At 43.3% G+C, this 25,491-nt stretch overlaps 1 long non-coding RNA gene across 1 annotated transcript; it reads right to left on the minus strand.

Annotated features, from left to right (window-relative positions):
* Positions 1 to 13,974: 13,974 nt before the first annotated feature.
* Positions 13,975 to 18,679, minus strand: LOC114607576 (uncharacterized). Its single transcript, XR_003709178.2, has 3 exons — positions 18,558 to 18,679; positions 17,347 to 17,463; positions 13,975 to 14,055 (listed from the first exon to the last, which is right to left on the minus strand). It is a non-coding gene; the product is annotated as an uncharacterized LOC114607576 (long non-coding RNA).
* Positions 18,680 to 25,491: the final 6,812 nt, after the last annotated feature.

The raw sequence follows: 25,491 nt of genomic DNA on the forward strand, positions 1-25,491 counted from the left end.
AAAATAAAGCTTGCAGACAGGCTGCAATTCTGTCACCAGCATTTTCAACATAAATAAATGATTTTTATGTCCTTAATATTTTCATTCTGTGGCTTTTGTTACGGCTCTTCTCCAATCTCATTGAGCCAAGACATTTTCACTGACAAATCTAAGCCTTATTCTAGCCTCTCCAGGTTGTGCATGTGAGTGTGATGCTTAAGGGAGTTACTAGAGACCTATAGGCTTGGCTCAAAATTTAAATCACAAATTTTGTGCATGTGCAGGGGAAAAAACGTTGGTACATTAGGTGGTGGTGGTGAAATCCAGAAATCCACAGTAGGGTACCTTCATTGGGACCAACTAAGTCATCACAAAGTAATGACCAAAGGTCCAAGTTCTCCAGAACTCTTCTTTAGCCTGCATTTTAACCAAAAGTAAGGGAAGAAGAGGAACAAATGTTCAGCCTTTTCTCTCCCTCCACTTTGTTTTGCCAAAAATCCACCATGAAGGAGAACTCTAAAGTTTGTTAATTACTTTGTGACAGTTTCATTGGCCCTTATAATGGCAATACTGCAGCCCCAGTGAGCTATATGTCAAATGTTTCCTGCAAGGTGCACCACCAATTCCCTGTCCCAATAGGCAGATACCTGCATCAGACACTAGTTTACTGAGTTGAACACATGTGAATTTTGAGGATGCCTGACTGAAGCAACCCTGTAACATTCAAAGGTGAACAATGGAGTAGAATATGAACTGATGATAAGATGGGAGAAAGAGAGTTTGAGATGACATATGGGAACATCAGAGGAATGCCCCCTCCCAGTACTGCTGTCTGCAGGCTTAGTGGCTAAGTGAAAATGGTCACCCCAGATTAGACACCTTCTTTGTGGACAGGGAAATGGAGGAGCTGAGCAATCCTCCCCCGATATTCTCAGGAGGGATGCAAAATTGTCCAACAGTTTGGGTGGGAAATTTTTTTTAAAAAGAAGATTTATTGGAGGGTGGGGCTATCCTCTGTATAATAATTCAGTTTATGCTGAGTGACAATTTATTGTTAGTTACTGCTTATGGATGAAGGAACCCATGGCTCAGAGGAGATGAGTGGTAGGTGCCAAGTCTATTGCTACCTTCAACAACACTGCTCTTCTTCTCTTTTTCCTCTGAGAGTCCCAAAGAAGCTGTGGAAATCCTGAATAGGTTTGTGGGGGTTGGTTAGAGATGGGTGAGGGCAAACAACCTAATCCAGATATGACAAGGGTATAGTGAGTGGGGAAATCTGCTGATCTGAATGTAAGTGTTGAAACTGCTTTGGGTGAGAATGAACTCTCTACAAAAGACCCAGTTCTCAGCTTAGGGGCTTCTGGACCCTGCATTGTTGATGATGGAGGCACACTTGGTCTCAATGGTTAGGAGCGCCTTCTATTGACTTTGGCTCATATGCCGGATGCAACTATCTAGCGAAGGCCAACGTTGCCAAAGTTGAATGCAAATTGGCTGCATCCAGACTAGACGATTCCCTTGATGCCTTGCTGCCCTTCAGGATGCTTCAGTTGGTGAAGAATGTGGCTTCCCAGTTGCTTTTGTGGGACCAGGTGACTAGAGAGCATGGCATCTGTTGGCTGCCAGGTCATTTCTGGGCCCAATTTTAAGTGCTGGCAGACCAAAGCTTTAAATCATTTGGGACCAACTTATTTGAAGACTTGATCACCTACATCCATATGAACCTGCCTGTGCCCTAAGATTGTAGACACCAAGAAGATGAGTGGGCACTAGAAACAGGTATGGACGGCCCCTACTTTGATTATTTTAAAATGTGTCTTGTCTTCTAAAAAAAATCCAAATTGCTTTAAACTGATATTTCCCTCTATTTTTTCTTGGCTGCTATTTTTTATTTACTTATTATTAGTATTAGTATTTTGCTATTGGCTTTTCTATTTCTACTACTGTATTTTGCTCCACTGGTGTTGTTTTTTACCTGCTACTCTTACAATATCATTAGATCTGTCCGTGTGTTCTAGATAATGCTTTTTTATTATTTTATGGTTTGTAATATGTTGCTGTAAATTGTATTTTAATGTGTTGTGAGTCCCCTTGAGAGGGATTAACCCCGCAAAGCTTGCTGACAAGTACTGGAAGAAAAAAATTAAATTAAACAGTGTTTAAACTAGAGCCTTAAAGGTAAAGGGTAAAGGGACCCTTGACTGTTAGGTCCAGTCGCGGACAACTCTCGGGTTGCGGCGCTCATCTCACTTTATTGGCCAAGGGAGCCGGTGTACAGCTTCCGGGTCATGTGGCCAACATGACTAAGCCGCTTCTGGCAAACCAGAGCAGCGCACAGAAATGCCGTTTACCTTCCCGCTGGAGTGGTACCTATTTATCTACTTGCACTTTGACGTGCTTTCGAACTGCTAGGTGGGCAGGAGCATGGACCGAGCAATGGGAGCTCACCCCATCGTGGGGATTTGAACTGCCGACCTTCTGATCGGCAAGTCCTAGGCTCAGTGGTTTAACCTACAGCACCACCCATGTCCCACAAACTAGAACCTTAGTTGCACTCAAACTTTTCCACCCTACTTATGGTAATAACACCGAGGGTGACATTTTACCAAGTATTGGGTGCAAGTATTCCAGCAATTTGGGGGAAGTTTTTTTTTAAAGAAAACTTTCAGAAAATGTATTACAGAATTATTTTCTAAGGCACTTTGTCCCTGTTCCTGACAGCATGAGGAGGTGCAGCCTGGTGTCTTAGGTCTGGTTATGATACCCACTGAAGGGTAGTCTCAAATCACCAGCACTTTTAAAGGATGGGTTACACACCTTTCCAATCATCACTGAAACTGCCCAAACAGCACAGATAACCTAAACAGTGTAAAACAATGTGTATTCAGCGTGATCTTTTATGTGTGCAGGAACAACATGTTCACCTTGCGGATGAACTCCCTAAAACCTTTTGAAGTATCACCATTTTGATACAGTTTCAAACAATTTCCCCCGTGAGCTAGTTTATGGCTAATATAACTTGACACGCTTAAAATGCTTCACTGAAGCACTATTGAAGTACAGTCCCAATAAAGATAATTATTTTGGCAAAGCACAAAGCATTTCTGAACGAACCCAACGAAGCGTTCAAAGAATATAGTGCTTGTGAAACATATTTTATATATATGAAATATATAGACAGATTGAACGGTTTAAAAACACGAATTAATGGTTTTCAAGGAAGATCTCCTCCAGTCCTATTTATACCAGGAAGTAAAAGCCTGCATGACTTACAAATAATTATAGCTCTGCATGTTATATAACTATGTTTATAGGTATATGGTCTCCTGCAAAACAGCACAACAGAATAAGTTTCTAAAGTTAAGGAAAACAGATGTTTATTTTTCCACATCATCTGTACATGTCACAGAAAACCGCCACAGCTTGACTGACCAGCTATTAATAGAAGCCACCATTAGTCAACAATTGCAAGCAGAGAGTGACAGCCTTCTCCTTCTCCACCTCCTCCAGCCTCCATCAGTCTTGAGTTCTTTTGCTTGTTACCTTCACTTTAAAAAGTTGAGTTTTCTGCTGCTGAGGGTAATGGAGATAAGCTTTCTCTTGGGGTCCCCTCCCCTTCTTCTTCTTCACTTATATTCTGTGCTATGCAGCAACACTACTACATTCTGTTGCAAAAAGGACCTGTGGTGTGGGTGCAATTGCACCAGGCTGGAAGGAGGAGGAGTGTTAAATATCCACATGCATATGATAAATTAAGTAATTAATCAGTTGCTTGATGCATGATGGAAGTTTGCCTGATGGGAGCAAATGCTATCTGTACTCCACTTTCTATATGCCTTCCCTGTCAGACTTAAGTGTCCTCACTCTTCCTGAACAAATACTTGCATTTCCCATATACTGTGATGCAGTCATTGGACCCACAGAGATCAAATCCTATTGTTTGAGGAGGCGTATCTGTATCTGGCTCCTAACTACCAACCTAGATTTGAGGAGTTTGGGGGTTGGGCCTCCACTTTAAAGTGGCACACAAAGTAATCAACAGTATTGTCTTATACCAGACCCTGAAACATTTCTCTGATGAAAATAGGGGCATCCTAAGGAAAAGTGGGACATTTCAGGATCAAATCAGCAGACTCTCGAAATGTCCCTATTTTCCATGGACATCCCTGATTTAGAGAAGCCATCCCGGTTTCTGATTTGATCCTGGAATGTCCCACTTTTCCTTAGGACACCCCTATTTTCATTGGAGAAACGTTGTAGGGTATGGAGTTATCTGACCCCTGAGCCACCTGAAAACAATCCTGTATAGGGACGTTTTATTATGTTTTTATATATGTTGGAAGCCACCCAGAGTGGCTGGGTCAACTCAGCCAGATGTGTGGGGTATAAATAGTAAAATTATCATTATGGAATGGGACTATCCCTGGAAAATAGGGACACTTGGACATGTCTACTCAAAAGTAAACCCCATTGAGTTCAATAAGGCTTATTCTGTGGCATAAGGTTGTCGCTCTAGTTATGAACACACAACACTGCCCAAGAACGTACAGGAACCTAATTTAGTCCAGCAACCTGTTCTCACAGGCTGACCAGAGACCTGTTTGCAGATTTATGGATTTGGTTTATTCATATGACATATATCCAGTGGTAGCAACTCTAACTAGAGCTCTCGACACGATTGGCTTTTTGCTAAAGTAATAAGACCTTGATTTAGGTGGAAATTTCGGAATGCAGTAACCACCAGTAGGCAAAGTGAGAAAACAAAGTGTGCCTATTAATTAAGAATAGTCAACAATTTATTTGTCCACCAAGTCTGATCTTGGAGGTTGGTCTTATAAGACTAAATATATAGGATTAGGTATAGCTGATGTGAGTCACTAAAGCAGCACTGTAATTATGCTGCAACTGTTGACATATTGAAGCTATTGAGAAAGCCAAGAGAATGGTGGCCATTATTTTAAGTTAACCCCTCACTCTGACAATGTGATCCTATGCACTGCATTCAATGAACCAAACATTTGCAGGATATTTGATGTTGTTTGTTCTATGCCGCTTAGTTGTGGTTGTGGTGAGAAGCCCACGACGCTTCACACGGACAACTGTTACTTCCCTTTTGCTGTTATCCAATAGGAAGAATGCGAGTCTGTCTGATACAGTGATGAGGTGTAGGGCAAAAGACTCTGGTAGATAAACCAAAATTGGGTCTTCCCTTTGCATCATGGCTAAAGAGAGTGATTCAAACCTTAATACGGCCCTGTGGAAGGGACCAGGTGATGCTGGCTTAGATCTACAGAATCATCCTCTGATGGAAGAAGGTTTTGGAAAGCCAGTCCTCTGTTTCTTCAACATATTCTGTTCTGCTTTCTCAACTATGAGACTGTTCATGAACTTTTTTCTTCTACTTCTGTCCCTTCACCACTGGATTTGTGGTGAGTTGGTAGGAGATACGGGGACTTCTTCTGTTGCAGCATCCAGAATGCGGAATTGACTCCCGTTAGAGATATTGCTAGCCTCTTCCTTGACAACTTTTATATGAGCTTTGAAAGCAACTTTGTTCCAGTGGGCATTCTCAAGACTGAACCACTTTTAATGTGATATTTGGCCTACTTCTGATTCTAAGTTCTGAGTTTTTAAACTGCTGCTTTGATTATTTATCACATTGCATATATTGGTTACTGCATTTTTAATGTGGCAAACTGCCTTGAACATATTCTCATATAGAGAGGGGACGTAAAACAAAGTGGCAGATTAGGCAAGAAGCTTCGTAAAGCTAGCCGGATTTTAAAAAATAAAATCCCAAGCATTCTCAATGTCAATCTTAAAAATGTATGTTTCTAGCACTTATGGACAGAGAGAGAAACAGAGAGAAAGAAAGCCTTGGAAATATGGCTTCGGTTGTCCAAGAAGTAGAAGGCAAATAAATAATCCAAATGTTTTTATATTAGTTTGTATTTTATCATTTTAAATCCAGAGTCATGGTGTTGAGGTTTATGACTCACAGCAGAGAACTCGGTACTTGAAAAAAGTTAAACTTTGCATGATTGAATGTGTATTTCTGGATTTGACACACCGAAACTTTTTAATATTGTTTAGAGAACAGTTAATTGGTTTGGAAAGAAACGGATACAGGCACCTCTAGGGAGATGGAAAGTCAGGCATTATCGTTGCATAGTACAAACAGACTACTCAGTATTTTGTGTGTGGTGAACAAGAATTGAGAATCGCTGCTGTAGACGTGGGCGTCTGTACAGGCAGCACAGCCAAGGAATTAGTACAAGTATCTGTGCAGGAATTAAAGGAGGATTGGGGCTCTATGGCCCTCCATCAGCCCCAGGCAACATAGCCAAAGATTAGAGATGTTAGAGTTTAACAACACCAGGAGGGCCACAGGTTTCTCACCCCTGGATTCAAGAGATGCTATCTATACCTCTCTCTGTGTTAGAGCAACCCAGGTCTTTTTGGCTAGAAATGTTACTGGCTGGTTGGTTAATTGGCATCTTTCTGTCTTGGGAGGCAATTGAAGAGTGTGCCTTTGAGAGTAAAGTCAAACCATTGGAGAGTTACAGCGCCTGCTGTGGCTGTAGAGACTGATAAGGATGAGACATGTTTTATTGCAGGTGGGGCAGGTGAAGGGCATCTGGTTTTGCTGCTACAGGTGCGCTATGGTGTTTCTTCAGTGTTTCTTCTGTCTGTGCTCCTTTCAGCCATCGTTCCTCCTCTGGTCACTGATGTGGATGCTGTCTGTCTCCAGGCACTGCAATCGTCTGCAAGGGATGTTGCCAGCCCTCATGTCATGTTTTCAGACATCTTTGTAATGCAGAGCTAGTCTGAAGCAGATGCCTGAAGCCAGCTTCCTGTAGAGCATGTTCTTGGGGATCCTACCATCTTCCATTCTACGGTAGTACGAACTGGCTGGCAATGTGAGGTCACATCTTTATTTGAGACTCTGCCCTGCCATGTGAAGCCCCAAATCTTTCTGATGCAGCACATATGGAAGTTGTTGAGGCGTCACTCCAGATGGTTGAATGTTGTCCACAACTCACTTCCATAAAGCAGTGTGCTGACACACAAGGTAGACCTTCATCTTGGTATTAGACATTAGCATCATCTCCCATACCCTTTTGATGAGGTGAGCCATTGCTGTAGCAGCCTTGCCAATATGTTAGTCCAGGTCAGAATTGGTGAAGAGTCTGCTAGTTATGGTGGAACCCAGTTGATACATGAAGGAGCATCTCCAACCCCATCGTTCTGCCCAGATGCTGAGGTCCAACGCCAAGGGCCTTCTGGAGGTTCCCTCATTGCGAGAAGCAAAGCTACAGGGGACCAGACAGAGGGCCTTCTCGGGAGTGGCGCCTGCCCTGTGGAATGCCCTCCCATCAGATGTCAAAGGGATAAACAACTACCTGGCATTCAGAAGACATCTGAAGGCAGCCCTGCTCAGGGAAGTTTTTAATGTGTGACATCTTAGTGTATTTTTGGTCTTTGTTGGAAGCTGCCCAGAATGGCTGGGGAGGCCCAGCCAGATGGGTGCGGTACAAATAATAAATTATTATTATTATTATTGACAAAATTGTCTACCGCCTCAAGCATGTGGTCACCAGTGCTGGTGCGTGGAATTCTGGTGACATCCTGATTCATAGCACTCACGTTAAAACTGAATTATAATGATGCCCGATTTCTTCACAAACTCAGATTTTAATCTGAGCCATAGAATAGCTCCCTCCTCTCACCCTTCCATTTATCTTCCTGCTGCTCCAGTATCAGATGCAGAAAGAGATGGGGATCCCATCTTTTACCTTCATCTCCCCTTTCCAGCACATGGAATGATGTTACGGCAAAAACTCGGGTGCTCAGAGCTGTATAGATATTAAAATTCCTCAGAACTGTTGGGCTGTTTCTGAATTGCACTAGATGGACCACCAGTGGTCTAACTCAATATAAGGCAGCCTTTTGTGCTAAACTCATCTATGTGTCCAGCACTAAGAAATTTGCCCATCACTAGTTATGACACAAGCTATGTTGTGCAAATGCATTTTGCAGGGAAGTGACACAGATAGAGAATGCACCCTGTATGTGATTACCCTGTTTATTCAATATTGGTATGAGCAAGGAATTTTCCCAGTAGTGATGTATGGAAGTGAGAGCTGGACCATAAAGAAGGCTGATCGCCGAAGAATTGATGCTTTTGAATTATGGTGCTGGAGAAGACTCTTGAGAGTCTCATGGACTGCAAGATCAAACCTCTCCATAGTGCTCACTGGAACGACAGATCGTGAAGCTGAGGCTCCAGTACTTTGGCCACCTCATGAGAAGACTCCCTGGAGAAGACACTGATGCTGGGAAAGATGGAGGGCACAAGGAGAAGGGGGCGACAGAGGACAAGATGGTTAGACAGTGTTTTCGAGGTTACCAGCATGAGTTTGACCAAACTGCGGGAGGTAGTGGAGGACAGAGGTGCCTGGCGTGCTCTGGTCCATGGGGTCATGAAGAGTCGGACACGACTAAACGACTAAACAACAACATGAGCAAGTAAAAAATATGATAACTTTTCCTGGTATGTCTCTACTCCTTCTGAATTCTGTAGAATGTTAAAATTAATTCCAGAACTGGAGTGTATATATCCTTCTCCAGCTTTCAATTTCTTTGATTTATGCGAATCTTCCTAACACACACATTCCTCCATACTGCAATATTGATGTTCAGCTGTGGACTTAGAATACCAAATCCCATGAAACAGTCATCTGGATGGGATTCTATATGTTATTACAATCATTCCTTCAGTGTACGCACTGTTTTTACTGATAGACGCATAATGCTCCTGTCCTGAGCATTGGTAAAGCACGCCATATAAGTTTACCGTAATGATCTTGCATGGTTCCCATTCATTTCAATGGGCGCTTGCTGATGGTGTTCTGCGTTTTCAAGCATAGTATGGAACTTGTACGAGATGCTGGGAGATGGGGGTGGAGGTGCTTACCTGACCTCCTGGCAGGTGAATCACTGCTAATGTTGTCCCTATTTTCAAAAAGGGGAAAAGAGAGGACCCAAATAATTACCGCCCAGTCAGTCTGACATCAATACCAGGGAAGATTCTGGAGCAGATCATTAAGCAAACAGTCTGTGAGCACCTAGAAAGGAATGCTGTGATCACCAATAGTCAGCATGGATTTCTGAAAAATAAGTCATGTCAGACTAACCTGATCTCGTTTTTTGACAGAATTACAAGCCTGGTAGATGAAGGGAACGCAGTGGATGTAGTCTACCTTGATTTCAGCAAGGCATTTGACAAGGTGCCCCATGATATTCTTGTAAAGAAGCTGGTAAAATGCGGTCTTGTCTATGCTACCACTCAGTGGATTTGTAACTGGCTGACTGACCGAACCCAAAGGGTGCTCATCAATGGTTCCTATTCATCCTGGAGAAGAGTGACTAGTGGGGTGCCACAGGGCTCTGTCTTGGGCCCGGTCTTATTCAACATCTTTATCAACGACTTGGATGATGGACTCAAGGGCATCCTGATCAAATTTGCAGATGACACCAAACTGGGAGGGGTGGCTAACACCCCAGAGGACAGGATCACACTTCAAAACGACCTTGACAGATTAGAGAACTGGGCCAAAACAAACAAGATGAACTTTAACAGGGAGAAATGTAAAGTATTGCACTTGGGCAAAAAAAATGAGAGGCACAAATACAAGATGGGTGACACCTGGCTTGAGAGCAGTACATGTGAAAAGGATCTAGGAGTCTTGGTTGACCACAAACTTGACATGAGCCAACAGTGTGACGCGGCAGCTAAAAAAGCCAATGCAATTCTGGGCCTCATCAATAGGAGTATAGCATCTAGATCAAGGGAAGTAATAGTGCCACTGTATTCTGCTCTGGTCAGACCTCACCTGGAGTACTGTGTCCAGTTCTGGGCACCACAGTTCAAGAAGGACACTGACAAACTGGAACGTGTCCAGAGGAGGGCAACCAAAATGGTCAAAGGCCTGGAAATGATGCCTTATGAGGAACGGCTAAGGGAGCTGGGCATGTTTAGCCTGGAGAAGAGGAGGTTAAGGGGTGATATGATAGCCATGTTCAAATATATAAAAGGATGTCACATAGAGGAGGGAGAAAGGCTGTTTTCTGCTGCTCCAGAGAAGCAGACACGGAGCAATGGATCCAAACTACAAGAAAGAAGATTCCACCTAAACATTAGGAAGAACTTCCTGACAGTAAGAGCTGTTCGACAGTGGAATTTGCTGCCAAGGAGTGTGGTGGAGTCTCCTTCTTTGGAGGTCTTTAAGCAGAGGCTTGACAACCATATGTCAGGAGTGCTCTGATGGTGTTTCCTGCTTGGCAGGGGGTTGGACTCGATGGCCCTTGTGGTCTCTTCCAACTCTATGATTCTATGATTCTATGATTCTATGCTACTTACAGGTGTGTGTGGGGGGGGATTGCAGTGCAAATGCACAAGCCAAGCAAATTTGGTGCTCTTGCTACTACGTTGGCGCCATGCTGCCCTCCCTACTGCCTTCCCCTCCTGGGATGCAGGAGACACTCTCAGGCTTGAAGGTGAGGTAAGGGCCTTCATGCCACCATGCAATCCATTGTTATATGATAAGGCTGTGATATTTTTACACCAGATGTCATCTATGGGTGTGAAGAGCTCTAGCCAATGGAAAAAACGGGGTGTTCCCCCCTCTCTCCAGTACCGCATTATAATGAGACATTACAGAACATCTAAGAGTTCCTTTTCATCTCTTTTTATAGTTCCCATTCAGCTTGGTTTCCTAGTAATATAATTAGAAGCTGCTGAATGGAAAGGGGAAGCTTTAAAAGGGGATAATTTTCTAAATTTTGAGAGAAAAAGAATGATCTTTTCACAGAATTTAGAAAATTGTCGCTTTCTAAAGGTGGGTTATAAAACTGCTTTGATTGACTGACAGTCCTGAATTGTGTGATGTGGTCTTTGTGAACTTTAGACTTGAAAAGGCTGCTGTGAACTTGAAACAATGACTATTTCTCAGAATCTTAAACAAGTTTTCTCCCACCCAGGGGCGTAGCTAGCTGCTCCAGCACCCGGAGTGGCGGGGGCGGGGCGAGCCACCCAAGGGGGAGGCACGGAGAGTTGCCTGTGGGGGTGGCACGTTGATCCGGCCACGGGGGCAGAACGGTGATTCGCGCACAGGGGAGCACTGACTATCCATGCATGGAGGCACCCTGGCGATCTGCGCACGGGGGTGACATGGTGATCTGCCCAGGGGGGCAGCACAGTGAGTTGCCAACAGAGTCCGCCTGGCAGGCACAAACCCCACGCTGCCATTTTGGGCAGCATGGGGCCCGAGCCACCGCTTCACTCCCAGGAGAGACATGTGGCTCTGGCGCACTGCAGGCCAGGCCCTACGGTCAGTGCCGTCCCCCACGGTGTGCCATTTTGCCACCCCTCAGGAATGACACCTGTGGTAGACCGCACCCCCCTTCCTGTGCCCCTGCTCCCACCCATGTTTCTTTCCAGGAGATAAATCATTTTCACGTAAACATATTATTGTATGATTTGACCACTCCCCATATCCCATAATGTTAAATAACATTGAAAGGTCATTTGATGCTTCTGATTTCCTGAAAACCTTCACCCGGAGACATTAAGTGCTTCACAGAGAGATGATTTGGGCTAATTCCAGTGGCCTTTTACAGTCATGTTATCAGATTGTGTGTCATCTTTATATATGTGTCACATGTACAGTTCCAGCCTCCTTAGTCCAAAGGTCTCAGGATGAGTAGCAACACTAGAATCATGCATCCCAGAGGTTTTCAACCTTTTTGGTTCCATGGCTCCCTTGTCCTTCTCCCAGACATTCTCTCTGTGGCACCCCTGTGGGGCTCAGAAGCCCACTTATATCTTTTTTTAAAAAAGATATTTATTAAAATTTCCAAAGTATTACAAAATGAAAAAAGAAAAAAGAAAAATACAAAATAAAAATAGTTAAAAAACACAATTCCATCTTTCCATCACTTATCTTTCATTTGCTTGTTTCCCGGACCTCCTTACACCTCCCTTTTTTGTATTCCAATTCAATTTATAAGTTCAGCAAATCCTTTCCCTCTTTGTTTATCCTAATTTTTAATCTTAAAATATTGTAACATTAAATTTTTAACCTGTTAATAATCCATTTTTTTCATATTCCTTATAGCTAAAAACCACTTAACTTTTTATCCAACATCATTCTAACATTCATTAATTTTACAATATTTCTGTAGATAGTCTTTAAATTTCTTCCAATCTTCTTCCACCGACTCTTCTCCCTGGTCTCGGATTCTGCCGGTCATTTCTGCCCAGTTATATCACGGCTTACCTTCAGAGCTGGTAGCCCCTCACCCCTTCCTTGTGGCTGATTCTCTCAGCCTCCTCTCTTCTCCCCTCTCCTTGGGAGTGCTCTGGGCAGCCGTAGCTGCTACCCCTGGTCTTTGAGCTGCCACCCCTACCCCAAAGAGAGCTGCCTCCTCACACTGCCCCACAGGGGCCTGGGAAGCACCCCCGGGCCAGCCCCAGAGGCACCATTCTCCTGGGGAGCTTGTAGCCAGGGTTGCTGCAACAAACAGCTGTGCAAGCCTTTGGGAGCCAGAGACATGAGTGGGCATTAGAGGAGGGAGGGAAGGAAAGAGGGACAGAGGCCAGTGTTGCCCATGGCACCCCTGACCAGTGTGGTTTAGTGGTTAAGAGCACCCCTGACAGTGTGGTGTAGTGGTTAAGAGCAGTGGACTCGTAATCTGGTGAACCGGGTTCGTGTCCCCGCTCCTCCACATGCAGCTGCTGGGTGACCTTGGGCCAGTCACGCTTCTCTGAAGTCTCTCAGCCCCACTCACCTCACAGAGTGTTTGTTGTGGGGGAGGAAGGGAAAGGAGAATGTTAGCTGCTTTGAGACTCCTTAGGGTAGTGAAAAAGCGGGATATCAAATCCAAACTTCTTCTTCTTCTTCTTCTTCTTCTTCTTCTTCTTCTTCTTCTTCTTCTTCTTCCTCCTCCTCCTCCTCCTCCTCCTCTTCTTCTTCTTCTTCTTCCTCTTCACGACACACTGGTTGAAAACCACTGATGTTTCATCTACAGTGGTACCTCGGGTTACATACGCTTCTTGTTAGAGATGCTTCAGGTTACAGACTCTGCTAACCCAGAAATAGTACCTCAGGTTAAGAACTTTGCTTCAGGATGAGAACAGAAATTGTGCTCTGGAGGCGCAGTGGCAGCAGGAGGCCCCATTAGCTAAAGTGGTGCTTCAGGTTAAGAACAGTTTCAGGTTAAGAACAGACCTCCGGAACGAATTAAGTTTTTAACCTGAGGTACCACTGTACAAAGTTTGTACAGCAGAGAACATTACATGTGTGGCACAAGTATGACATGATGATGTTTTCGAACAGGTGACATACGTTACTAATAAAGTACAGTTCCATGAGAGGACCATATTTACATTGGAATTAGCTGATATCTGCTATTTACATCTAACTCATGCCACGTGTATAATGCGGTGTGTGCACCTTTTTATAAGCCACATGATTGAAGTGTTGTTACCCTTGACACTATGGCTGAGATTAGCTAGAAAACTCAAATAAATCAACAAACAAAAGCACCCAAGAAGAATATCAGACATCTTGGAACCAAATGAAGTGGCTTCAACTATCACAACTGAAAATCCAAGAGAAAGTCTGTTAAAAACACTGAAAATAATTCACAATTATGGTAATGTAATGGGTTTCAAATTAAATAATACCAAAACAAAAGTTTTGGTCAAAAACCTCGCAGCCCAAGAAAATGAAGAACTAGAAATACAAACAAATTAGAAAATCTCTTGAAAGGTGAAATATCTTGGAATTTGGATAACAGCAAAAAATATTTATCTATATCAAGACAATTATATTAAGACCTGGTCTGAAATTAACAGACATCTGGAGATCTGAGTAGTTTGAAATTACCCCTATGGGGGCGGATATCAATGATTACAATGAATGCCCAGCCAAAAATGCTTTTCCTTTTCCGATCCATCCCAATCTAATTGGCAAAAGGATATATCCAAATTTATCTGGCAAGGACGAAAGCCTAGAATAGAACACACTTTGTTAATTGACATTAAAGGGGGGTGGGGATTCCGACTACCAGATCTAAAACTTTACTATGCAGCAGCCTGTTTCACATGGATTAGGGAGTGGTGTTTACTCCAGAATACGGATTTGCTAGACTTGGAGGGGCATGACAACCGATTTGGTTGGCATGCCTACCTCAATTATGGGAAGACTAAGATACATAAGGGCTTCCTAAACCATATTGTAAGAAAAGCATTATACATGACATGGGTTAAATATAAAGATTTAATTGAACCAAAAACACCATGGTGGATATCACCTTTGGAAGCAAAGGCGGTAAAGAAAAAGAATATGAGAGGAGGTTGGCTGATGTATAAATCACTGTTGAAAGAGGAAGGGAATCAATTAAAGTTAAAGAACTATGAGGATATCAAAGAACTTCTCGCAGGATGGCTACAGTACCATCAACTTAATGATACCTTTAAACAAGATAAAAAAACCCAGCTTTGCCATAAAGCCCTCAAAACTGGAAAGAGGTTTGCTAAATAACAAAACCAAGCTACTTTCCAAAATTTACCGACTCCTCCTTGACTGGGAAGTCAAGGAGGAGGAGGCAAAATCAATAATGGTTAAGTGGGCCTAGGACTTTGGACACAGCATTCCAATGAGCAACTGGGAGAACCTTTGGAAAGTAAATATTATATTTACTGCCTGTTATGCCATCAAGGAAAACCTAATGAAGATGCAGTATAGATGGTATTTCACGCCATCAAAGTTATCTAAGCTGTACAAAAATATTTCAAACAAATATTGGCGGTGCAGGGAATCTGAAGGCAACATGCTCCACATGTGGTGGACATGGACATGTAAAAAAATCAAAGAGTTTTGGAATGTTATATATGACGAACTGAATATTTTTTTTAAAAAAGTAACATTTCCCAAAAAACCCGGAGGCCTTTTTACTTGGAATTGTAGGCAGAGGGGGCCCGCTAGGGGTGCATTGGAAGATGGCCGACAATACCATCTCTCCGGCTCACACGAGGAAATTAAGAGGCTGATATGGGAGTATGCAGCCTCCCTTGTTACCCCAGGGAATGGGGAAACACTGCCTTTGCCTGCGGTGCCGATAAACCACCCCCGAGTTCGAAAGATGCAGGGGGTGAGGGCACTAGGTGCACAGCCCTTGTGTGGGTTCTCGGCTCTCCCGGACGCTGTCTCCGATAGCGCGCCTGGTTGCAGCAGCTCAAAATAAACAATTAGAGAGCAGCAAATGCACATGTTTCGAGTGAAGAATGGGAGTTGAGACTGCTATGTGAAGTGACCTCTGTGAAGTCGAGCGACGGGCTGGATTCAACAGGAAAATATATCAAGAAGAAGACACATCAAAGGGTCGGTATGTTGGAACAGGACGGAATGGGGGGGGACTTTTCTTTTTTTATCTTATGTGATTATCTAACAATCCCCCCCCCCAAGAAGAATCGTTGCAACTACTGATTATAAGCGGGATGATTAAGAACTGTGTGGAAATGAATTACTAATCAAAGACATGGTTTGTGGAATATCTGGAAAGGAATGAAAGGCCTTTGGAATGATGCAGTTATAAAAAGAGACTCGCTAGGAAGCAGGCCTGGTTGCAGGATTTACGATCGAGGGGGAGGAGACCATGGTTTTGTTATCATATTGGACTGTGAGTTTGACCTGGCAGAACCCCTAAGAAGATCGAGGAGAGAGTGATAGGCCTGCGAGGATTAATGGGCATGTTTTGTGCGGAAGTGCTGAAATGGCGTCTGTCTGTTTGAATATGGCTCTTGGAGGAATGGAAAATCTACACAGGACTATAACAACGTTTGTTTTTAACCCGCTTGTGGAGACTATCAGAGGTCACAAAGAAAGGAATATATGATAACAACAAGAAGATGAGGGAAACAATAAAGAGAAGATTGGACAGAACTGTGAATACTATTTGGACAGAACTGTGAATATTAAAGCAGCAGCAATAGAGATGTTTGGATCCCTTTCTGAGCTCGAAGCATGGGTACCCCCAACAAAAATTTAAAAATTTGGCTCTGTAATTTGGAATTAATGTGATTTGATTGGTTTGTTAATAAAAAATATATTTAAAAAAAAGGAATCGTAGGCAGAGAGATACCAAAAAATCTAAAATAATTTTTTTTTTTTGTATGCAACTGCGGCCGCAAGAATTCTGATTGCCATGAACTGTAAGGGGGAGAGGGTTCCTACAAAAACAGATTGGCAGAATAAATTATTAGAGTCTGCTGAAATGGCTCATATGACAAATAGGCTGAGAGGCAAGATAAATCAAAATTTTATTCAAAAATGGGACATGTTTAAGAAATATTTAATGAACTACAATAGTAGTGTGGTGTCTATGGTAGCTTTTGAATGATTTCTGTGTATATGAATGATAAAAAAACAAAAGGGTACAAAACTTGTAAGAAATTATGAGATATTATAAATAGAATAAAGTAATAGTTATTTGTATAATTGGAAAATAGAAATGGTAAATACATTGGGGGGGGGTCAGGAAGTCATATGTAGTCAAGTATGGTGAATTGTATTGTATACGAATGAACTGACTTTTATTTGTAATTTTTTGAAATACCATATATAAGAATGTTTTGTTATCAATTAAATTCAATAAAAAAAGAAAAAAAAGCGGTTTCAACTAAATGAAGTTAAAGGAGCTCAAGGTCACCAATATCCAGATAACTTCTTATTGCTTTGTTTATCCAAACTCATTTCTTTTTAGGAGCTTTGATCCTGTGTACACACTGTTCATCAATGAAATCCTAAAGATTTTATTGTCCCCACAAATGGGACATGGAACCATATGGCTTCTAACTTAACACTCCAAGCCGTGCTCCATCAACCAAGCGTTAATGGCTTCAAAGTTTGCCAAAGTTTAATTTAGGTCAGTCTGTTCCACTTGTGTTAATATACCTGAAAAATTCACCTCAGTGACATTGTGAACGATTCAGCTCCAGTGGCATTTAGAAAATAAAAAAATACCTTAAATAATAGCTGCTTCAGATTCATTCTTATGTCATTATGTCACTGAATTTTCCTGCTCCAATTATAGCCTTATAATTATAGCCTGATAATATATGCTTACCATATATTCATTATTTTAAAATTCTCATTCAAATTATTAAGGTTCTAGTTCTTGAAGGCATCTAACGTGACAGAGATATATGCAGTGTTTAATGAGGCCTGTTTAGCTTGTCACTAGATAAGGTAAAGACTCCTCCTTTAGCTAGTCCATAACTATGGTATTCTTATATCTTACCTGAAACTACATCCCCAGTGAATGTAGTGGGACTTGGAAGTGGCTTACAGATTAACCTCTTATGGAGTGGCTTACAGATTGTTTCAAACAAGACAGTCCTTGTCCCCAGGCTTACAACTGAAAAACACAAAATACAAATGGAGAACGGGCCAAGAAGGGGAGGAACTAAGCAACACAAGTTGGGATCGGGAGAAATCTGGTTCAGATTGCATTGGAAGGAAGCCCACAAAGGGACTTCCTCTAACACAATGAGGATTCCCCCCTCTCTGAGACTAGTGACCCCTTTCCTGGGCTCAGACATTTCTTGGGGTCCTGATTTCAAGGTCATTCAGATCCAACTACTGGAGCTCATCAAGATCTGACCATCTCCCCCATGACATCTCCATGTAACTCATGCCATAGGCAGAGAAGCCCAAAGCTGCTGATCTCTTAGCTGTGTTTTTCTTTCCCTCCTCTACCACAGGCTGACGGAATAGCTGTTGCCAGGTGACAGTTGGTGAAGGGAGGAGCCTGGATTCTGTTACTTCCGTTTCTGTTGCTTCAGTTTCTTAAACTTAATCATTTCAGTGTTGCAGCTTAATACCTTGGTACTATCTGTCACTTGCCCAACCTTTTAACAATCACACTCCTGAGGTACTTCAAATCATGTAACAGACCCAGGGGATCACTACACCCCTCTTAACTGGTTTGGGGGTCTTCTCTATCTAGAAGAACAGTCTTCTCCTGACAGGAATGAGACACAAGTAGATGGTGTCCTCACAGCTTCTACTTGTGGATCGAGGGCCCGACCCCCGCTATGTGAAATAAACACACAAGGACACGTGATATAAGGTTAATGGGCAAGAAAAGGCCACAACTTTATTTTTCACAGCAGTGAAAAGGTATTGGCTTAGGCATTGGATGACTATAGGAGGTGGGTTTATTCAACAGTAGGTGGAGCCTGTTGATGCTCATCCAACTATAGGCTCACCCCTGATGTCACCGAGGGTCGTGCCATGGCCTCCCACCAAGCAGGCATTGGACGGAATACACGACCGCCAGATTCCTTTAACGGAATAACCCATGGTAGATAGCATAGGCGATGGCCACACCTAGCCCTTGACACACATGAATCCAATGCCTAACCCACCACTTCTCCTTGCTCAAACTCGGCCCTCTCATTAACTCTTGTTTCAATACTCTCACAGGACACTACGCATTGTCCTTCCTACCTAAGCTCAGAGACTCCTTTCTCTAGCTTTAGATATCCTCCTCAGAGTAGATGCTATACACACAAAACCAATTCCGTAACTCTCCTTCCCGAAACCATCTGTCCTCCTCAGACTTCCTTAGAAACTGCTCCTTTTATTCTCCCTCCCAAAGTGCTGGCTCCACCCCAACCTGTGACTAACTGTCTTGGTAGCCAATCAGAGAGAGGTTCCAGCCCTTTGGTGGAATTTTGGGGCACTGCATCACCAGACTCTGGTCTGACTCAGCTGTTCATCAGAAATACACAATACATCTAGGATGTTCGTGGATTGCATCAAAAAAAAAAAAAAATTCAGTCTCCACCGGTTCTAAATTAATATGTTGTGTGTACGCAGCCCATGCCTTTTGAACTGTGGTATTTGCAATGGCTCTGTAGCATAGCAGAATTAGTCTTGTAATATATCCAGGAGGAAGAAGAACCTGCTAAAAGCTTGGCAAGCTACCGAGTCACCATTTATAAAATGCAGGAAATTGTTGAAGCCTAACTTCCTCTTAGGAAGCAGTTTCAAGAGTAGGTCCTGTGCCCTATGCATGGATGCAGTACAGCCGACGATGGAGCCGGTGGATGACAGGGACTAGAAGGAGCTGTCTGGGCATAGCATGATATACTGCTGCTGAGAGCCAGTGTGGTGTAGTGGTTAAGAGCGGTAGTCTCGTAATCTGGTGAACCAGGTTCGCTTCCCCGCTCCTCCACATGCAGCTGCTGGGTGACCTTGGGCCAGTCACACTTCTTTGAAGTCTCTCAGCCCCACTCACCTCACAGAGTGTTTGTTGTGGGGGAGGAAGGGAAAGGAGAATGTTAACCGCTTTGAGACTCCTGAAGGGGAATGAAAGGCGGGATATCAAATCCAAACTCTTCTCCTTCTCTTCTTATTAAATATATTAATGCACTCTCCATCTGAGGAGCATAATAAAAAAGCTAATAAGATCCGTACTTCTCTGGTCTCTCTTTTTCTTTAAAACCCAGCAAGCGACAATGTGGTTATTATTAAGCAGCTCTGTTGGGCCACACCAGAGACACTAATAATAATAATAATAATAATAATAATAATAATAATAATAATAATTTTTTATTTATACCCCGCTCTCCCCAGCCAAGACCGGGCTCAGGGCTGCTAACAACCAATAATAAAAACAAGTTGATTAAAATACAATTTAAAAGATTAAGATACAACATTAAAACAATTAGGGAGCAATCTCATCATAGGAGGAGAAAGGAAAAAGAAAAAGGGGGAGGGAATCAAACTGATTCTGAGCCAAAGGCCAGGTGGAACAACTCTGTCTTACAGGCCCTGCGGAAACAGATCAGATCCCGCAGGGCCCTGGTCTCAAGAGACAGAGCATTCCACCAGGCTGGAGCCAGTGTTGAGAAGGCCCTGGCTCTGGTTGAGGTTAATCTAACTTCCTTAGGGCCCGGGACCTCTAGGGTGTTGCTATATATGGACCTTAAGGTCCTCTGTGGGGCATACCAGGAGAGGCGATCCCGTAGGTACAAGGGTCCTAGGACGTGAAGGGCTTTAAAAGTCAAAACCAGCACCTTAAATCTGACCCTGTACTCCACCGGGAGCCAGTGCAGCTGGAAAAGCATGGGTGAATATGCTCCCATGGCAGAGACCCCGTGAGGAGCCTCGCTGCAGCATTCTGCACCCGCTGGAGTTTCTGGGACAGCTTCAAGGGCAGCCCCGCGTAGAGCAAATTACAGTAGTCAAGCCTGGAGGTGACCATCGCATGGATCACTGTGGCCAGGTCGGGGTGGGAAAGGTAAGGGACCTTACATGGGATTACAATGGGATTACTACAAACATAGCACCATTGACAGTGACTGCAGCAGTCCTGGATGGATGGTCTCATTCAAGAACATGAGAAACGGTCCATCTAGCTCACTATTGTCAGCAGTGACAGGACAGGCAGCAACTTCCCAGGGTTTCAGGCAGGGAAACTCTCCCAGTCCTCCTGGGAGATGCCAGGGATTGAATCTGGGACTTTATGCATGGAAAGCAGATGTTCTACCTGAGCTATGGCCCTTCTAGCGCAACACTGTTAGAGCAGTGTGGCAGCTTGGAGCACTGGGATATAATCACTTCCACTCTAATGAAGGAGCAGTGGATGATCCCATGAGACCTTTACCAATCCAAGAAGCCTTCTTCAGGAACTCTGTCTCCACACAGTTGACATCTCACTGAGCGAGAGAGAGAGTCTATCTGCTCACTCTGCCCCCAGGCCCTCTCTGATGTTTTCCATGCATTGAGTGAAGGCCCGGTGGTTGTGGTGAAACCTGAAGAATGTGTCTGCTTCCATGAGATCAACCCTCAAGCAGTGGCATAGCATGGCAGACTTGGCCCAGGGCATTTTTTTTTTAGGGGGCACGACCAGTGCTATGGCCCAGTGCTGCCAGCTGGCCACAGCTCCACTCCCGGGTCAAGCCTGACCGGGGGGGGCGAAGAGAGGGTGGTGGTAGTGTTGTTGCCCTTCCCCTCGGCTCCAGCGCCTTGCAAAGCTGCGCAGGGCTTCCAGAGCAGCCTGAATGTATCCCTGAAGCAGCGGTAAGGGCTAGACTGGTGTGGCAAACAGGTCTCTGGTCAGCCAATGTGAGAACAGGATGCTGGACTAAATTAGCCTTTGGCTTCCTCTATGTTCTTGGGAAGTGTGTGTGTGTTCATAACTAGAACTACAACCCTATGCCGCAGAGTAAGTCTTGTTGAACTCAATGGGATTTACTTCTGAGTAGACATGTCCAAGTGTCCCTATTTTCCAGGGACAGTCCTGGATTTACAGAAGCCGTCCCAGTTTCAGATTCACACCCTCCAACATTACTCTGATGAAAATAGGGACGTCTCATTCCATAACAATAATTTACTACTTATACCCCACACATCTGACTGAATTGCCCAAGCCACTCTGGGTGGTTTCCAACATATATATATATAAAATCAAACGTTTTAAAAACTTCACTATAAAGAGCTGCCTTCAGATGTCTTCTAAAGGTCGTGTAGTTACTTATCTCCTTGGCTCAGGGGTTGGGCAACTCCATACCCACCATAGTTTCTCTGATGAAGATAGGGATGTCCTAATGAAAAGTGGGACATTTGGGGATCAAATCAGAAACCCTGGATGGCTTCGGTAAATCTGAGACTGTCCCTGGAAAATAGGGGCACTTGGAGTGTCTGCAAAAGGAGCTCCACAGTATCCCAGGGGAGGCTAATGCACAACTTCACAGCCCCTTTGAACAGAGTTTGCCTTTTCACATATAACATGTGCAGTGGAAGAAAAAGAAGAAGAGTTTGGATTTGATAGCCCGCCTTTCACTCCCTTTAAGAGTCTCAAAGCGGCTAACAATCTTCTTTCCCTTCCTCCCCCACAAAAAAAACACTCTGTGAGGTGAGTGAGGCTGAGAGACTTCAGAGAAGTGTGACTAGCCCAAGTTCACCCAGCAGCTGCATGTGGAGGAGCGGGGAAGCGAACCTGGTTCACCAGATTACAAGTCCACCGCTCTTAACCACTACACCACCACAGTGGGCTTGGGGCACACCAGACAGTTGAGAAGGCTCTCAAGAATAGAATGGGATAGGACAAAGGTAAGAAACCCTTTTCAGCCTGAGGGCTGCCTTCACTGCTGAGGACCACAGGTCTAAGGGGTGTGGGGCCAGAGGCAAAAGTGAGCAGAGTGACGAATGAGTCTCTTACCTTATGCCGTAGGCTCATTTCTATACACATCTTGTCTTTTATCTCTCTGAACAAGCAAGAGGTATGGTTGGAGATCAAGCACACATTCCGGCCAGGCCAAAGCCCTCTAGGTGTGGGGCTTTGGGCGATGGTTGGCTTGGGAAGAGTTCTGGGGGCCAGATAGAGAGGGCCACATTCTGGCCCCCGTGCCTCAGGTTCTCCAGTCCAGGATTACAGTGGATATTTGTCTGTAATCCTATCCACCAGAGCCTGGACTCGCTGTATTCAAGCAATTATTGCAGTTCTGTTCAGTTCTATCTGGGCATTAGAACAAATTTATCTTAAATGGAAGAATGCCTCCTTGCTTTGATGATTAAATAACCTTTATATTATTATTATTATTGTTATTCACACCAGCTACTCAGGGCTTACGATCTCATTAGCAATTGGTATTTGATAAGTGTGGTGGCTATCAAGAGCCTCTAAATTAAAACATTTCAGAAGAAGAACATCTTGTTAGGGAGTTCTCTTTTAATCAAAAGCAAAACAATTTCTCCTTCCATTCTTTACCATTTACCTTCTGGTTTATTGGTTAATGTTTAATGCTCAGATGAAAACTTAATGATCTCAGAATGTCATGTAGTGTGCTGTCCTGATATGCTCCCAGCCGGGTTCCTTCTGTCTGCCATGTGAAATTCCTGAGCAAAGGTTGATACCTTAAAATCTCTCCCTCAGCCATTGTTCAAAACTCCTCAGAGTGACTGGACAATAAAGTTTGGAAGCCAATGTCTACCTGAATGAAAGTCATAATGATCAGTTGCTTCCGTGACCATAAGAGAAGATTGCTCAATAAAATGTTTCCCTTTAATTCAACTTGTGGGGTGGTTGTTTTTTTAAAAAAAGAATCATTTGGCACTATAATCTTTATTGTCATCTGAGAAATCTGTCCCACTCCAGATCCTTTAATTGTTGTTAAAATGATGATGACAATTTGACTTAAATACTGCCCTTTCTCCTGAAGGAGCCCTGGGTGGCAGATGCAACAATTCTAGAACAAAAATTCTCAAAACTGTTTAAAACTTTTTCTCAGCCAGATTGTCAGGAACATTGTCTGTTAGCCATCAAACGCCTGTGTAATAAAGAAGATGCCCTTTGATTTCAATAAATAAACCAAATAAACCAAACACTTCCTTCCCATTTCTAGAGTAGAAAGCCCCACCCCCACCCCCCGCCGGCTCAGACAAGAAAGCATACAAATGAGAATTGTTGTACGTAACGTTGATGTAATCAAACTACCAGATAATGCAAGGTCTGCTCCTGCGGACCTCACATTTGTTCCACTAAAGGAGACTACAGATGCCTTTACAACAGAGACTCTTTTTGGACAGCTTGAGCAAATGGGACTACCAGTTGAGAATCTATGTGGTCAAGGTTATGATAATAGGAGTAACATGAAAGGCGAAGAAAACAGAGTACAGTGGTACCTCGGGTTACATACGCTTCAGGTTACATTCGCTTCAGGTTACAGACACCGCTAACCCAGAAATAGTATCTCAGGTTAAGAACTTTGCTTCAGGATGAGAACAGAAATCATGCTCTGGCGGCGCGAGGGCAGCGGGAGGCGCCATTAACTAAAGTGGTGCTTCAGGTTAAGAACAGTTTCAGGTTAAGAACGGACCTCCGGAACGAATTAAGTTCTTAACCTGAGGTACCACTGCACAAAGAGAATCCTGGACGTAAACCACATAGCCTTTTGTGCATTTCAGTGTACACTCTTTAAACTTGATAGTCAATGATGCTGCCAAGTATTGTCTGGAAGCAACTAGGTTTTTCAGTTTGGCTCAACAGATCTATCATGATAATTTCTCTCTATAATTATTTTTCTGCATCGACTCAGCATTGGCAAATTCTAACTAGCCATGTATCAGACTTAGGCACGACTGTTAAGCCCTTGAACAAAACAAGATGGGAGGGTTGGATCAAAGCTTTGAAACCACTGAGATGTCATTTTGATGGTATGATGCTTTAATAGACATCTTTGATGACACCAGCTGAAAAGGTTTATCTGGATATGCTTTCCAGATTGAAGCTAAGGTCCTTGCTAATTTGTAAGTTCAGATTTGTGGTATCCATTGTTACACGGCACAACATCCTTGTCAATCTTACAAGCAAGCTTACTTCAGAACAAGGAAGGGTTGTGAGGATGAACTGCGGAGGAGGAGAACTATGCACACCATATTGAATTCTTTGGAATAAAAGGTGCTATTAAAATATACTAATACTAATATTGAATTCAGCTACAACCCTATTGCAAATGACAAAGAAATAGCTTGTGGGCTGCAAATGTGATAAGGGTTTTCAACAAGTTTTGATAGTTGCTACTGAGATTGCAAAGGAGCTAGAAATACTACCAGACTTCGAGAAAGAACAAATTAGAAAAAGGAGAACAAAACAGAAGTTTGAGTATAAGGCCCAAGAAGAGGTACTGTAAGATCCAAAACAGAAATTCAGAGTAGATTCCTAATATGCTGTCTTAGACATGGCCATTCAATCTGTTGAAGACCAACAGCTACAACAATATTTGGCTTTCTTTGGTTGATATATAGTATCAACCAAAAATCTACTGAATAAAGTCATGCAAAAATTTGGAAAAATCATTGATGCACAATAGAAACAAAGATATTGATGCTGGAGTTCTGTGCTGTTAACTTGTGAGTCGAGGACCCGCTACCCGCTTGGGGATAAATAAGACACATGTATTTTATGCAGAATTCATCATGCGAAAGGCTGGGCTGGATGAATCCCAAACTGGAATTAAGATTGCCGGAAGAAATATCAACAACCTCAGATATGCAGATGACACAACCTTGATGGCAGAAAGTGAGGAGGAATTAAAGAACCTTTTAATGAGGGTGAAAGAGGAGAGCGCAAAATATGGTCTGAAGCTCAACATCAAAAAAACGAAGACCATGGCCACTGGGCCCATCACCTCCTGGCAAAAAGAAGGGGAAGAAATGGAGGCAGTGAGAGATTTTACTTTCTTGGGCTCCATGATCACTGCAAATGGTGACAGCAGCCACGAAATTAAAAGACGCCTGCTTCTTGGGAGAAGGGCAATGACAAGCCTAGACAGCATCTTGAGAAGTAGAGACGTCACCTTGCCAACAAAGGTCCGTATAGTTAAAGCCATGGTTTTCCCAGTAGTGATGTATGGAAGTGAGAGCTGGACCATAA

The sequence above is a fragment of the Podarcis muralis genome, chromosome 12 (genome assembly GCF_964188315.1).
Source record: "Podarcis muralis chromosome 12, rPodMur119.hap1.1, whole genome shotgun sequence".
NCBI classification, from domain to species: domain Eukaryota; kingdom Metazoa; phylum Chordata; class Lepidosauria; order Squamata; family Lacertidae; genus Podarcis; species Podarcis muralis.